Source organism: Larimichthys crocea, chromosome XXI (genome assembly GCF_000972845.2).
Source record: "Larimichthys crocea isolate SSNF chromosome XXI, L_crocea_2.0, whole genome shotgun sequence".
Lineage (NCBI taxonomy): Eukaryota > Metazoa > Chordata > Actinopteri > Sciaenidae > Larimichthys > Larimichthys crocea.
Genome location: NC_040031.1, coordinates 14269343 through 14285920, shown reverse-complemented (window position 1 = coordinate 14285920; position 16578 = coordinate 14269343). Strand labels below are relative to the sequence as shown.

Genomic DNA, 16578 nt, shown 5'->3' with positions numbered 1-16578 from the left:
CTTTGCCAACTAAATCATCTGATTTCATCTATTATGCGGTTCCATCTCAACATTAATAGCTTTAGAGATGAAATAGTTTAGAAAACAGAGTCATAACCCTCAAACTGAAAAGCTTTCTTTCATCATCGGCCCTCGTTTTGTCACACATAGTCATATCAGGTCAAATAGCACATTTAAAAGCCAGCACGAGCTTTACAAACATGTCCAGAGAGCAGACAATAAAACTGTGCAGTGAGTGAGTAATAAACCGGTAAAACAACCATTAAAAGACCATAAAAGGCCAATTAGTAGTAGAGACGTGTTCATTCAAAAAACAGAGAAAAGAGGTGGGCATTGAGCTGTTCTTTGAATAACTTTGTTCCACAGTTTCACAACTCAGAAGGCACGGTCACCCGTAGGTTAGTGAAAGAATTTCCCCTGCTGTGGGGTAAGGCTGGCTGAAGAGCACGGTATCAGCACCTTTTTGTAAGAGGTACAGCAGGATAATGCTTCATCTTAGTAGAGTTTTTATCTCAGTGTCTGCCTGTATTAAGCACCCAAGTAAAGTGGTAACAATGGTGCAGATTGGGCTGAAAGTTGGCAGTTAAACGGAAATACTGGCAGCCCGCAGGACTGTGGCGAAATGGGAAATTAACAGACCAGTTGGTGTTATACTAAAAGACTGCAGTGCTTCCAGTTGGGAGCTTCACAGCGTGTGAAGCAGAAACTATGTGACTTCCTCCTGTGTAATATTGTAATCCCGGACATCATACTATGGTAGACTCTGTGAATTGAGGGATAACTGAGTAGCAAAACACAACGTAATGTGATGTGATGTGACGCGATGTGCGGTTGTGGCGGTGGCATGCCCTGCGGTTGGCTTGTCAATAACGTGGTATTTCATTATTGCAGTTTTTTTGCGACAGCCCTAGTTAACCATTAGCTTGTGTCGAGCCCAAGGGATGGCCGGAAATGATTGGTCAGAGGACCTGAGGGACCTAAGGTGGTGTACACATAATTAGTAAGTTATTAGGACACCAAGTAATGAAGAAATGCAGGACTCCCCTTCTGCAGCACGATAATGTCGCAGCTGCTGCAGCAGCGACAGGTTTGTTGTGCTGCTAACATCCAGAACCATATGCAAAGGCACAGCTGAACCTGACCCAAATCTTACTCCATCTCATCATACCATAAACTACTGTGCAGTGTTTTGGCATCTGAGAAGCCTTCATACTCACAGATCTACAATTCAAACCAGCTTTCATCATCTAACTAGCAACCCCTGCAATGTAGCTTCTTCCATTGCACAGCATACTATAGCACAATTTGGTTGGTGTCCAAGTATTGAAGTCCAATACCAAGTCTTAATTGTTGATTGATTTATTTCATATTTTACAAATTGTGCAACAATGAATTCACTGTCGTAGGTTAGTGGGTCAGCATGACTTCCTCTCATGAGGCCCATTCTCCTGAGACAATCCATGCCTCCTGAAGCTAGTTCAAAACAAAGAACCTGATTTCAGCATTTCATCAGACTGTCACTGTGGCTCTTTGCTCTGATGCAATGACAGAAGCCCTTGAATCAATTCCCCCAATCAGTAAACCAAGCACCTTCCACAAACGCTGCAATATACACAGCTGCATCCTGAACCCAACACAGGCACATACCGTTTGTTACTATTCAGACACTGTGATTGGATTGTTATCATTCTCCCACACTGCAGACGGAGTGCAAATAATAGAGGCTCTCTGTGACAGAAAATCGATACTTGGAACATGACATGTTGAAGCTAAAATTTCAACATCTCTCGTCTGCAAACAATACAAAGCAATCTTTCAAAATGGCACATGTGAACAGCATGCCTTTTCACATTAGCTTGTTCAGTTACACAGATAACATCTAAAATATGCAGCCTTTGATCGTTGGTGGACAGACAACAGAATTTCAGTTATTTCCTTTGAGAAGTCATTAAATCTTGTCTTGGAAATCGTATTTCTTGTTCAGGAAGTGGAACATGGCCTGCAGCCTGCCAGGGGTAGTAGACATTTTACAAGTAGACTGGCAAACCTAAATAAACCCTTTGTCAGTGGCTACTGGTTTCATCTGGACCAAAGACTGCAGCAGATTCTTTTTTAGAAAGCTCTAACTTAAAAAAAAATGTCCCCAAATTCTGTCGAGGCATGTGCATGGCCTGTGATGAAGGGAAATCACACTTTTGCCTGAAACATATTAGAGTGCCAGAAAAAGCTCAGACAGCTTGTTACTAAAATCATGGGCAGAATTTGCTCGATAGCCCACAGCAATCTGTGAACATCCAAAGCGAATTAGATCACTTTTCACTTTCATAGTGAAAAAAAAAAGGACCCACAGTAAGGCCACAGCCAGTGAATAAATTGTCACTGAATGGATTTATGTTCAATGCACTTGGTGTTTGCTCTGGATATTACCAGTGGTACAACTTATATTTCCAATTTGCATCCAGATGAAGATGCCGGGTCATTACTGTCAATTTTGTCACACTCTATATTGTTAACTCATCCGCTGATATGTCGAAGCCACCTCTTGGTAAATGTGAATACACCCACACAGCTTGCTAATCAGGTTTTTTCCCCCCAAGTACCACAAATGCCATGAGGGCTCAGCTGAGTTTACACAGAAACAAATGAGGGAATCAACCTTAGCCAGTGGCAAATCAAGCCTGCACAGAACGTTTTGTGTTTGATCACGATGAGGTAGACCTCTAATCAGGAAAAAGGTTGCATTTGTCTCCTGATCGCATTAGCTCCAGCTTATTTCCTTGGCAAGAGCCTGTTTGTGGCAGCACAACTTTAATCTATTTAAAAGAACATTTTTAAATAGCAAGAAGTTGCTCACTTTTCTGCCTCATTAGTGTCAAAAATCCTGTTAGAAACAGGAATGTTCCAAATAAAATATCAAGGCTTAAAACACTATTAAGGCTGGGCAATATCGGCAATACAGATATGAAAATCATTATCATATACATTATTGTGGTAAATGTTAATGATGTAAATAATCAGATTTTCCAGTTTTCCACTGCATTAGATCCAACAAAACTTAATTAAATAAATTTAAAAAATCAGTTTGTATCATTTTAATCCATAAATTTGGACAACTGAATTTTCTAAAAGCAATAACACAATATGATCATATCAAGATTCAGCTGAAAGTCAATTACAGTATAATATTGACTTATGGCCAGGACTTGTGTGTGCACAATACCACAAACAGCATTTATTTAGAGTGGCATGCACATTTTATAGGAGAGCATAAGAACAAATTTGTATCTTTTGGACCACGTACACCCAAAAGTTTCTTCTTGCTGCGAGTAATTGATTTGCAGAGGCGGTGAGCAAACTTCAGTCCAGTCTTATCTGCACTGCAGCAGTGAGTTTCCTCCTCACACCTCAGCACCTTATTGTGACCAGTCGAGCTATCTGCCTCGACCCATCCCAAATTGTGACACACTTTAAAACGTTTAAATGTTTTCCCCACATGATGACATGCTGCTCTGAATAATTACACTGAAGCAAATGTACAATGGGGTTGATCAATCGCCTGCTGAGATGACTCAGACAAAGTAGATCTCAACGTGTCAATGCAGTCTTTATTTCAGGTGAGGTGGGGCACCTCTACTAGAAAACAGAATAGAGTACTGAAAGTACTTTCTTTGAAGAAGTGCTATTTGTTTCCTTAAACTAAAGTTGATGTATTGGAACAAAAGGAGTGAGCAGGAACTATTGTGTGTTGCCATTAGATGAAATAAAATGGGAGTCAAATAGTATTTCACAAAGTGGGACAATTAAAAGTCCATGAGGTTTTGACTATTGCTTGAAGTCAGGTACTGAGGAAAGGTGTGTGTGTGTTTGTGTATGTCTAGTATGTGTTGTGTGCAAGGCAGAGCTAGACTGGCATCGAGGCTCAATTATATACTACCCGGGGTTTCAATCATTTTGCACAGCAGGGTGGCTAGAGTGTAGGTTGGAGTGATTTAGTACTACTTCAATTGTACAATAATATGAGTGTGTTTAAAAGGGATAAAAATCACCAAAAGGAAATTCAAATAAAACCAAATCAAAACAAATACAGTTCAAATATGGAAAGTCCAATGCCTGCAGATGGTCTTGTTTGTTCAGAGTGTATGTGGTGGAGGTATGGGTGACATTTTGTATGGGAACCACAAGCATGCGTCACTCTTCACAGCATATCAGGTGTGAAAGGGTATAAAACAGGAGCTCCTGTTGTTGAGCTATAATTCATACAGAACAGCACACACAGTCCTAATACTATTTGTATTTTCCAGTATAAACATGTTTTCTGAAGCTTTCTAAATGCAGCATAGTTAAAACAAGTCATTACACAGACATGGTATAATTTCAGCTTTTACCATGAAAGTTAACTGGTCTGGCGTTATATTGGTATTGCTACATGTTTGCCTCGAGGGGTCTGTGTGCATGGTTGTATCATACCTACAAAAGTCAGACAACAAGTATTTTGGATGTGCGTCATAGGAACGGGATTCCCTTCCTTATCTAAACCATCACAACAGGAAAAGTGCCTTTAAAAACACATATTGTTGAACAAAGGTCAGCCAAGTTGGACCATAGATATTTATTCTGTTTCTGCTGCTGAATGTATTCTTCTGCCATGTTTGACTATCTAATAGTCGGTTAATAATTACATCAAAAATCGTCTGGCTTCAGCTCGTTTCCTCTGAATATCTGCAGGTCACCTTAGTCTTTCATGATATCAAATTTGTCATACTTGGATTTTGTACTGTTGGTAGGCCAAAAGAAGCATTTTGGAGAAATGCATGAGACATTTTCCACTATTTTCTGCCATTTTCTAGACCAAATAATCAATCGGGAAAATAATATTAATCAACCATAGAAACAACTATCGGGTGCAGCTCTCGAGCTACTCGAATGATCTAGATATTCTAGATATGAAAAAATATTTACCATGTCAGTAGTTTATATTACAATCTCAGAGAAACTACTTTAGTGGGAGAGAAGGACCAGCGCGTAGGATTTTCAACTTTGCACCTCACTCTGCCCTTCCAAACATGTAGGAGAACAGTGGCGGTAAAACTATCAAAACACGTGAGACATGGCAGAAACCTGCTCCCTCTGCAGATATAAAAAGGCTCATCCTAAGGTAAAGAAAACACTGTTTCTTATTTTCAGGTGATTATAAACCTATGAAAACATTCTTGCACATATAACTCTACCATGTTCTGCCCATAAATCCCTTTAAACCTTACACACTGGACTTTTAAGGGATTCATTGTGTAGTGCAGTAGCAACAGTTGTCAGTTCAGTGAAAAGCAAACATCCAGTGATGAACTGCAGCGGAGTTCTCGCCTGTAGAAGTGAGGGATTGAGCAACCTGAATTGGGGCTAGCTCTGAAGAAATAGCTAATGGAAAGATAAAGCTCAACATTTAGCAGCTAAGGCATTTCCATTTCTTCCATCATTTTAAAAAAAGACGTTAGTCATACCACTAAAGGGTTGCCAGGAGGTGAGTTAACCAGACAGATTATGCAAGTGATGAAAATGTTAGACAAGAGGTATGAGTGCTGCTGAAGAACTGAAAGGTGACTTTGTCCAAATGGCAATGGAAATGTGAAACCATATTAAAATAACTCAAAGAGCACGCACACACACACACAGGCAGCCAAAACAATCACAATGCTCCACTGTGAGCATGAATACATACAGACTCTCCACAACTAGTCTCCACAGCATGGCTCTTTGGACAGCTGACTAGCACAGCCTGGTATATTCCCCATTTGTGGTGACAGTAGGCCTTTTACTACACGCAATTAATTGCTAAACAATTATAAATCTGTCGAGCGAGACTAAAAAAAAACACTTGTACTTACTGAACACAAGTACTATTGGATGTAGAGTTCACACCCTGGTTAAAGAAGATGAAGCTGCTGCTGCCACTACTCCGTTCTTCCAAATGTCCTGTGGTGGTCCCCTAAAGTTTACCTGTCAATTAGAAATTATAGCATCTGTTTGAAAATGTCTTTAGCAACTTTCATAGACCAGAGCAGTCTCATTAAACGTAGCAGACAAAAGAGGATGCGAGCAAGTCAAACCAAAAATAGCACCACATGTTGAACATTACAATATGAAGCCAAGAGTTCATCAAAGATAATGAATCCCGAATGAGACTCTACTGGGTTTATGTGGACAGCTGGAACTGCCGGAGGGAAATTACTTGCAAAGTACACACAGAAATGGTCCATATAGTGTTTTGCCACCACTCGACAATGAAATTGCTTTTCTGTCTTCCCCAGATGCAATTAACAAGTTGAGCAGCCTATCACTGCCATAAAACAACTGAGAAGGCAGCATATGGTTTTAGCTTCTCTAATCTTGTCCACTGGAAATAAATAGAAGCACATCTGCTGTAGGGTCATTATTGAAGGCTATGGTTAACCCACTGTCACACCAGACAGTAGGAAATTAAAAGTGAAAGGAAGAAAGCAATCGTCATAGGCAGGAGAATATTGCCTGTGCACAGTAGCCCCTAGAGACAGACCAGAAGTCAGCCCAGAAAATGAACTAAATACAGCTAGAGGTAAATCATACTTGTCGTGAATTGTGACAATAGCTAAAACAACGCTAATAGAACAGATCCTTGATCCTTGAGAGCATAATCTACCTTTCTCTGAATATCAAAAAACACTCGAGGCGAAGATCCTTTAAAGCCATTGTTTATGTGCCTCAGGCAGTGTAAACACTACCCTCACACTTCCAATGGCCTGCACATGCACAACTGTACAGCTAAACCAAAAATAAACATTAAAATTGTAATGATTACAGTTGGTTGTGTAATTTGTGGACTGCGGTGTGGATGAAAGTGTTAATTAATCACTGAGGGGTTAAAACAAAAAAAGCGGTCACCATCTGCTTTGGCTACCCAGCGTGCAGCATGCCAAGAGTGTGTGAAGGACCTGTGGGACTGCCCAGGGCTGTACTCAGTGCTGCTGCCTGCCTCAGTGCCTCCTCATACAAAACTAGACAGAGACACATAGCCGTTTACATATGGTGCTGCCTAATGCACAAAGAACCAGTTCAGCTTCACAGCAAGGCTCTGAGACCAGGTTAATAGTCTATTCAGTCTGGTCGCCTGCATGGAGACACATAAAAAACACTCAGGTGTGTGGGAAATCTAGTGCTACTTCCATAAATCGTACTCCTGCAAGGGAGGTCATAATATAATATCATATTTCCAAGTCTAAGTATAGATGTAAGACAGATGTACCACTTTTAGATGACAGAGGGTCGTGTTGTTGCTCTGCAAGAAAGCAATTAGTGATAAGAGCTTGCAACAAAAGCCCAAATAGTATTTGAGGGTTGGTTGAGACGAAAATACCCTACAGTCACAAGCATTCATAGAAAAAGAAAAAAAAAAGTCCAAAAAGGTCAACATCAGGCCAGATCTGACCCATTTACCAGAGCCATTCTGGTAGAGCACTCAGAAAGCAGTGCTACTATGCGAACGTTGATTTATATCTAATGCTTACTTTGGTTAAAAGGACGGAGATGCTGCTGAACATGTACCACAGGCGGAGAAACTGCTGATGGCTACATCAGCACAGCCATGGACATCCACCGCTGCCCACCCCCACGTGAATTGCATTCAGTTTCCAAAAAGTTTGTCACCATGGGCACAAAGAACAGAGAAGGAAGCCCTGTTTCATCTCTCCTATTTCCACAGCCAGTCCGAACATTCCCCCCCACCAGCACCACCACCACCGCCCACAGAGCCTGGATGACATACTGATCACAAGGCGATTAGAGAAAAACAGTGCGACTCCTGCCATTGGAATAAAGCTTGATTCATGGAAAAAGACAAACCGAATAAGCTATTTACAAGGCTGCATGTTAAATCCTTAATTTGTCTCCTTATTTGACTCTATAAAGGAATCTAACAGCCGCCACATCCCCTTCCCTTCATTTTTTACTGGCTTCTGTTTGACCCAGGCCAGCATCTCAGGAGAGGTTTTGTTGTGTGTTCAAACGCTCGTAGCATTACAAACGTAGGCTTGTCCATGCACACACTGCATTGAACAGCAGTGCACTTTAGAGGGGGAAAATACAACGGATCATTGTCTGTACACTTCCAGCTTATATTTCACCCCATGAGTAATAGCATTCAAGACTCGCCCCACTGTACGCTTTTAGTCAACTTCACAGCGCAGACAGACAAAATGACTGTTTATACTACGGCAGCATTGCTGAGCTGCACTTGGGACAAGTCTTGACACAACAAACACTAAACTGACCTGTTAGGTGCTGAGTAGATTCACACACTCAGTCTGAATGATTCATCTCTCTCTCTCAGTTTTATCAAAACAACAATTCATCTCAATTTCAGGAGGGTGGGGATCAGTCATATAAATTATAAATAAACTGTGCACCCTGACACAAACTCCACTTAATATAAACATTACAGCACATTCATGTGTTTGACTTCCCTGTGATAAACACAGCTGGATTCTGCCCTAAATGGGGGACTTTGCATCACTGATGTATCCAGATATTTAGTGTGTTTCATCTCTCACTGCCCTACCGGTTAATCCACTTTCACTTATTGAGCTGCCACCTCCTTTTGAAAACTTGGTCAAAACCCTTTAATGATATAATGTATGAAAATGTACACCACGGTCAAGTTGAATTAAGAATTTATTTCCAGACTTTTAAACGGGTTATAATTAAGTCCCTCGCTGACACTAACCCTTGACTGCTGGATAACTTCACACACACACACACACACACACACACACACACACACACACACACACACACACAATACTGGGTGGGGTGAAGCAGCTCAGTCGTTATAAAGCCAAACGATAACAGAGAAATAAATGAAGAAGAAGAAGAAGATAAACGTTTAACTTCATAAAAATGTTTTTTTTATATATATAAAATTCACTCCAACTACTCGCCACAAGAAAACAACTCAAACATAGTCGACAGGTCCGTTAACGCACCGCGAAAATTAACTTAAATGTTAACTCTCCGAGACAATGACAGATACAAAACACAGCTTGAAGCATCTTAAAAAAGAAAAAACACATTTTTTAAAAAAAAGCACATAATGTGTGTGTAACTCACAGCGGGAAAGAGTAGTCTCCGGTGTTTGGTTTGCAGAGTGAACGGTTGGCTGTTAGTGACTGAAGAGGAGTGGACAGTGTGGTGAGGCTCAGCGCGGAGCTCCGTGTTTTCACAAACCCAGATCCAAGGGACCTGGAACCGTAATCACCTGCGCTCAAACTAAAGCGCGCTTTGCTTTGGCTCTACCGTAATACATAGACTAGCGCGAAAAAGAAAAAAAAAACAACAACATTCAACCAGTGGTGGAAAAAGTTTTCTTTTTTTTTTTTCCTTCTAAAGATCCAGTGTGCTGAGATTCTACTTGGCTCTGTTTACAGAATATGATATTATAAGCTATGTCAAATAAGAGGGAGTGATTCTGTGCTGATATTTGTGGCCTTGTGCCCAAAATAAACTAAATGTGTTTGTTTATTTAATCGTTTATTTGGCTCCACCAAAACAGATAGTTATGCAACTGGACTGGGATTGAATAGAATAGAATACAATAGAAGAGAATAGATTACTTTATTGATCCCTCTGAGTTTTTACATGCATTTTAATATACAACCACACACACCAAGCAGCAACCTCCAGTGCTGGGAAATGCAGCCAATGCGGAAGTGCTAAAAACTCAAGTGGGTCAGTCTCCATAAGCAATCATATTAAAATGCCCAATTTCACAGCAAAAATAAATATGTTTACAGCCTGGTTTAGACAACAGTTTTGGCTAATTTCCCTGTTCATGACAACTGTGAGGGGGTGATTTATTTATTTTTTTGAACTCACAGGCTTAAAGTTATGCAGAATTAACAGCACGGCTACTTTGTTTGACAGGTAACTGCAGTTACAGATGGTTATTTGGGCACCCATGCCTCATTCGGCTCACCTTAGGTCTGCAGATGATCCACGTCTTTGGCTATATTTAGATATTTAGTCACTATCTGATAAAAAAAAACAACCTAAAAATAACTTTGAAAAGCCGGGTAATGATGGCACATGATTATCTTTGATCATTCTTGGTGGTTTGCAGAGCTGTGAATACTTTTCTTTTGTATTTCCATTTTATGGTATTTTATACTGTTATTTCACTACATGTTGTAGTACCAAATTTTCTGTGTTTCCTAAATGTTTCTGCATTGTGATTGAGTAACAGATCACAAAGAGGGTGAAGAGTCTCTCACAAGACAAGACAGTACAGCAATTAAAACCCATTTCAGAGTTTATATTGAAACCTGACTGTTGTTTTAGGATGGAGTTGAAAGACTGTGAACCCATCCTTTCACAGCAAGTATTTTGTGATGATGTACAAGGTGACATGAAAGCAATTAGAAATGCAAATTGTGAGAGAGTGAGTGAGTGCATTTCAGAATTTGACACAGTGGTTTTTATTTTTATTTGATGTCAAAGCAGCTGAGAAAACACTGTTAGTTTCACAGCAGGCATTAATCACATAAAGCTAATGCGGTAAAAGGTGTTACTTCCTGTCAAAAATATAGTACAATGCAAAACATCCTGTACAATACATAAAAGTGTTACGAAGAAGCCTCGTATGAAAAGTGATTGATAGTACCTATTTATAAAACAAATGAACGTATAAGCTGCTCTAGCTTCCTTTTTGTTTTTTAAAGATATTTTTTGGCCTTTTTAAGCTTTATTTGATAGAGACAGCTGAAGAGTGACAGGAATGTGTGGCGACAGAGAGAGAGAAAGATGGGAAATGACATGCAGCAAAGGGCCACAGGTAGGATTCGAACCCTGGGCCACTGCAGCAAGGACTGAGCCTTCATACATGGGGCGGATGCTCTACCAACTATCTAGCAAACTAACACCCCTAGCTTCCTTTTTTATCTATCCAGTGTTTCAACATCAAGTCTTTCTTAATGTTGCAAAAACAGTTACAGCTTGAGAGCCTTTTATTTCCTAATTTTGTCTTTGCAGCCTGTGTGAAAAGACAGGGTTATTTATCTGTAATTGTCTTTTTAACAGCATCAAAGATACTCATGTAGGTGCTAATAAAACAAGGTCCCCAGCTTTGAATAAAGGTGCTGAATTAGTGTTGGGGGAACGACCTCTATGGATTTACTCAAAGACGGGAATGAAAGATGTGGGAGGCAAAAGGTGCACAAGGGTTGGAAACATTAGATGGAGTGACACACATTAAATGGAACAGCTTCATGGTAACATGTACTGTACACACATTTGTCTGATAGAAGAACGCACACATGCTACATTCAAACTGCAGGAAGAGGTTAACCAAATTCTACTGTCTCTAAACAGTTTTGAAACCATGGCAAGAATGAAGGTGTTCAGTGGAGGGAGCATGAGGTGTTGTATAATTATAAGGAATGTTGTTTGACTGAAGTCAAAGTGTAGTCATGCTTCTGTTGTTCAACTGTGAACAATAGAAGTGGTTGGTATTATAGTATTTTATACAATAAATCCAACTATAAGCCACATGCTACCACAACTACACATGAAAATCCATGGTCAACATTTCATTTCATGGTGACGTCTTTTGTACATGAAGGTCAGTAAAATAAAAAGGCTTTTTAGTGTACTTCACATGTTGGCCTTGAAAACCATATTGTGAATAGCCTATTAAAACGCAGTAAATCAGAGGTGACGCTTGTTTGGAAATCAACCTTCCTAAGAATTGAAAGAACAGACTCACTGGCGCAAAACAGACTCAGCAGGGGATCAGTGAATAATGTAGATGTTATAGTGATATCTATATTCATAATATATCCAAGTCTAAGTATAACCAAGAAACTCCACTTCCAGTAATGGTTTACATTTTTACCTTGTCTAAATGTCTATTTTTGCACACCAGATGGATCTTGCTCTTAATAATAATCATGGAAATAATTAAACGATATTGGAGAATGTTTGAAAATGTTTGAAATCAGGATTGTGGTCATGTTCCAGTGAAATCATCCCCCAGCTGCAAGATTATGACATCCAGTTTGACAGCAACTTGTTGAGAGAAAGGAAGGGTAAGAGGCTGGGTAGACTGGTGTGAGTAGAGCGAAGATGCGTGGGTGCATTGTCAGGGAAATGACATTAATTAATTCAACTGTTATTTACACAGGGTGAGCTAATGAGAGCAGATTACACAGAAACACAATAGTATAGGATAAAACTAGCTTTGAATAATATTTTAACCCACAAAATATGGACTGATATCAGCATAAAAATATTCTAACCCTGAAATATGGAATGAAACCAGTATTAAATAATATCTTATATCCAAAAATATAGACTAAATATGGAATAAAAGCTAGACTTTGTGCTATACCAAACCCATCTTTGAATTTTAGAACCTCCTCAATGAGACACTCCGGAGATTTAGTAAAGCAGTAAGTATATCTAAAGATTGAAATATAGATGGTAGAGCGTGCAAGGAAATGATATCACCATAGTTCACTACTGACAAGACTGCAAAATGGATTATTTGGTTTTAGTTCAAAGTAATGCGAGTTGGAGACAGTAATGTTTTCACATACGCTTTGTTTATTATAACATTTTTCAATGTACCATTTTTAGCCTGCAGACACTGAGCAATGACAGAGCAATGAAGGAGAAAATATGGGCTCTAAGAAAGGGGCTGGTATGTGGGAGGCGTGCGCGCTTTGTCCTCACCCACACTCAAACCTGTCAAACAAACAACACTCTTCATCCACCCCCAACCTGCAGCAACCAATCGTGTTTCGCTATCGCAAAATTGAATTTCTTGCCTGTTGTCCGGCCTCTCTAAGATTAGATCGTCTGTAACAAGGTGTTTGGTTATTGTGGATGGATTAAAACCTATGTTGTGTACTCAGGGTTATTGGTCAAGGCGATATGAATTATATGTCCAATGACAAATGCTGACTATGGGATCCGCATGATTTTTGAGTTTCCTTTAAGATCCTTGAAGAGAGGTCACAGATCAGCTCCATTCAACACCTCAGTGGACCTTGGTGTCACTAAGGTGTTCTTATCAGCTGTCTTGCAGGCATCCTACCTCTCCAGCTAATCTTGTTAGACAACCCTCTAGCATTAGTCTTAAATTCTCCTGCTGTGCTTCATCTCACTTCACATCCTAAGATTCCAGGATGTCTTGAAAGCACGAGATGTCTCTCACATATGGTAATCACTTGTGCGTGTATGCATTAAAAATCCTATTCAGTTAATCCTCCTTTGCCTCAAGAACACACGATATGCTGTTTAAGAACAAGACTGTGATATTTCTTTCATTTTAAGGAATGGATTATTTAGGCTTCTTGCCAGCGGGCTGAGAAAATTGCAACCAGTCAACACAACAGGAAGCCTGTGGGAAATCGAGCAGGACAGAGTTTCCTAAAAAAAAAAAAGGAACAAGAATCAGCCAATACTGTCCACAGCTAATAAAGCCAGGTGAAGGGATGCATTACTGATACTGTGCAGAGGTGATTTTTGGAGAGAGGTGAACGTTTGAGCAAATGGAGGGGAGGTTATTTACAGTACCTCAGGGGATAAAGCGTTCTGTTTTGTAGAGGAAATATTGTCTTGTCTTATCCATAAAGATTACTTTATCAAGACTACAGCAGACAAGGTCCTGTTCTTCAAATGTGACTGAATTATTTTAAGCTGACATGCTGTTATCAGTCTAAAATAATGCTGTTTATTCTCATCCAGCTAATTTGGTTCTTTGAAAGTAGAATGATTTGTTAATACTGGAAGAGGTCATCTTTAAAAACACTGTGCTCTTATTTTGAAATAAAAGCAAAATGAGTAAACCAGCAAGAGCTAAAACCATGCTCAGTGTAAATATGATTGGCGAGGACTGATCATGTGATTGTATGTACATGGTAGGTGTGTTGGGAGAGAGGCAATAGATTCATGGACCTAGTCTAGCCTAGTCTGTTTCTGCAATGATGTCACTTTGTCTTCATCGTGCACTACAATGTTTCAACTGTTTCTACATTTTAATCACAGTTAAACAGTTACATATTGCCAGTGAATATAAATATAAGATTAGACTGTGAGTGACGTTGGTGCATGTTTGGTGCAGTTCTCCAAATGGATATGCAAGACACTTTTCAGTGAAACTTAAAACCTGCAATTGAGCGTGACTAAAAATTCTTAAAAAGCAGCTTTGATTGCATTAATTACAATGTTTTTAAGTAAGGTGAGTTCTGCAGTTAATCACAGAATTTAAAGTTTTAATATGCAAATGATATACTGAATGTGTACTGTATGTTCCACTAATGTTTTAACAGTCAGAATCTTTGAGATGAAAACATAAAACATTCAAACAAAAAACACAAAGTACATTTCCAATAACCTGCACATTCTCTTCTAAAATCATAATCAACACTGTTTCATTATAAATCGAAAAAAAGTGAGCTGTTTGCATTTGAAAATGCATTAATGTGTGTGGGTTAGTCTAAAAAATCTTGATCATAACTATCAATAAGTCTGCACTTTTGTAAGTTTGTACAGTTCTAGCACAGTTCAAAGTACTTTGGCTGCCCCTTAAGGTCACATCCAAACACAAAGATCAGGTTTCAGAAGATGTGCTATATTTAATAACTTGTGGACTGCAACTATTATGGTGTGCACACCACAACTTCAGCTGTTCAGCTGATTCTTTCAACCTTATTTTCAGCAGACTGTCGTAAAACTGCTGTGCTTAGTGCAGCAACTACAGCCACAACAAGTGTGGCTCAAACACAGTGGGGTGGAGAAAACATGATGAGCGGCAGTCAGCTGTAGCTTGGTTGTTTATTTATCTGTGAGAACCTCCCATTAGGCTTTGCCCGAAAGTGGAAGGAAGCAAAGGTCAAGTATTATTTGAATCCCTCTCTGCCCTCCAGGTTTATTGACCTAGCCTCAACCACACTGGACAGAGCCAGCTAAATATTTCCTTGGCTCATTCATTACCTTGAGATTAATCATTATTTTCTCTGTCTCTGTCTCAGAATTAGAGAATCCATTATGCCATTAATAATCAGGACACAAAATGAATTACCTTTCCAGTGAATAACTTCCACAAAAGATGAATGATAAAAGACAAGAAACCAGGGACAGAACAAAGCCTTTGTGTTACACAATCAAAGTGTTGCAGAAAAGCACTTTGGACGTGTGCATCCTAAATACTGCATACAGATTGCATGATTTGGTATATTGAAAAAGATTAAGCCAGTATGATATGCTCTCTGGGGCTTTTGGCACATTGTGCTTCTACGTGGGATCCAACTAAATATTTAGCACCTAAGCTGCTCTTCTTATGGAAACAATGGTGTCCCTTCTTTCAAGTATAATTAAATTTCCTCTTAGCCTCAGCCAAGTGCTATTTTAAGAATCTGGCTCTTATTTGTTCCAAGTAGGCGACAATCATTAACCCAAACATCGGCTTGATTCAGATTTTGGAGGTATTTTGCTTCTTAGCTTCAACAACAGGCCGAGTAGTTAATTCAAAAGGAGCCAAATACGATTTTATATAATGTTTGAAACATTAACATTTTACAAGTTGAAAGATATCCCGGGGATCTTATAGAAGAAATCAAATAAATAAAAAACATATATGAAAATGTGACCTTTAATAAAAGCTGTCAATCGGTCTCAAATGCTAATAACTTCATTAAATACAGATTAATTCTAATTAATTCTGGTTTGAGTTTAATAGAGGTGTCGACTGTGGCATCAGCTGACTGGATACACAAACAAGACAGTACTCATGGAAAAACAATAGCGATGTTTGAACCTTTAAAACCAATTAGTGCGAGTGTAATTTATCAAAATCATCAAAATACCACCGATGGTACAAATCCAGGTCTGCACGGCATTTCCCTCTCGTTCAATACACTCGTGTGACAAATGGCTGCGAATACTATTTACATGATATTTCATCATTAAGGGATGAAAGTGCGTAAGAGGTGATTCATTTCATATCTGATGTGGGCTAGCTTCTCCCCCTCATCCATGAGCACTGCAGATAGATAATCTTACACTGCAGCGTGCACAGGAAATGAACACTGTTTAAATATTTTATAAAGACAACACAAACTCTGAGTTTGAATGCGTGCAGTAGCAGAAAATACCCTAATAACTGCATGTACCCACAATATGACTTCCATCTGTGTCAAGTGGCCTATAATTTTGAATTTTGAAATCACAGGGTATTTATGATACATGATCACAATATTTTCTTTAAGTTCACAGTAGTATCGCTACACAGACGATATACCATATATGCTGATGCCTGCCATACACTACAAAACATTGAAAAGACTGAAAAGGAGGAGGATCAGAACAGAGGATCTGGATGGGTCGTCAGATTAACAAGACTATAGTAATAATTTTGAGATTATTTCCCATCATATACCTGGTGGAAATTTACAAGAAGAACTGTTGAACATTGGAGAGGGTGCAGAAACAAAAGCAGCTTTTAGCCACAGCTACGCTTGTGTGTGCATTTCGAGGGCTGCAGCAATTTTTCTC

At 39.3% G+C, this 16578-nt stretch overlaps 1 protein-coding gene across 2 annotated transcripts in view; it reads right to left on the bottom strand.

The window, feature by feature from the left end:
- Positions 1-9268, bottom strand: part of tp53i11b (tumor protein p53 inducible protein 11b) — a 30783-nt gene extending 21515 nt beyond the window's left edge. The window contains exons 1-2 of one of the 2 annotated variants that reach the window (XM_010757263.3): positions 9136-9268; positions 5883-5994 (exon numbers count right to left, since the gene is read on the bottom strand). The gene's annotated coding sequence lies outside the window, so the exon portion shown is untranslated. The remainder of the gene's footprint in view (positions 1-5882; positions 5995-9135) is intronic. The other variant, XM_019260929.2, reaches the window with a different exon arrangement.
- Between the last annotated feature and the right edge of the window lie 7310 nt (positions 9269-16578).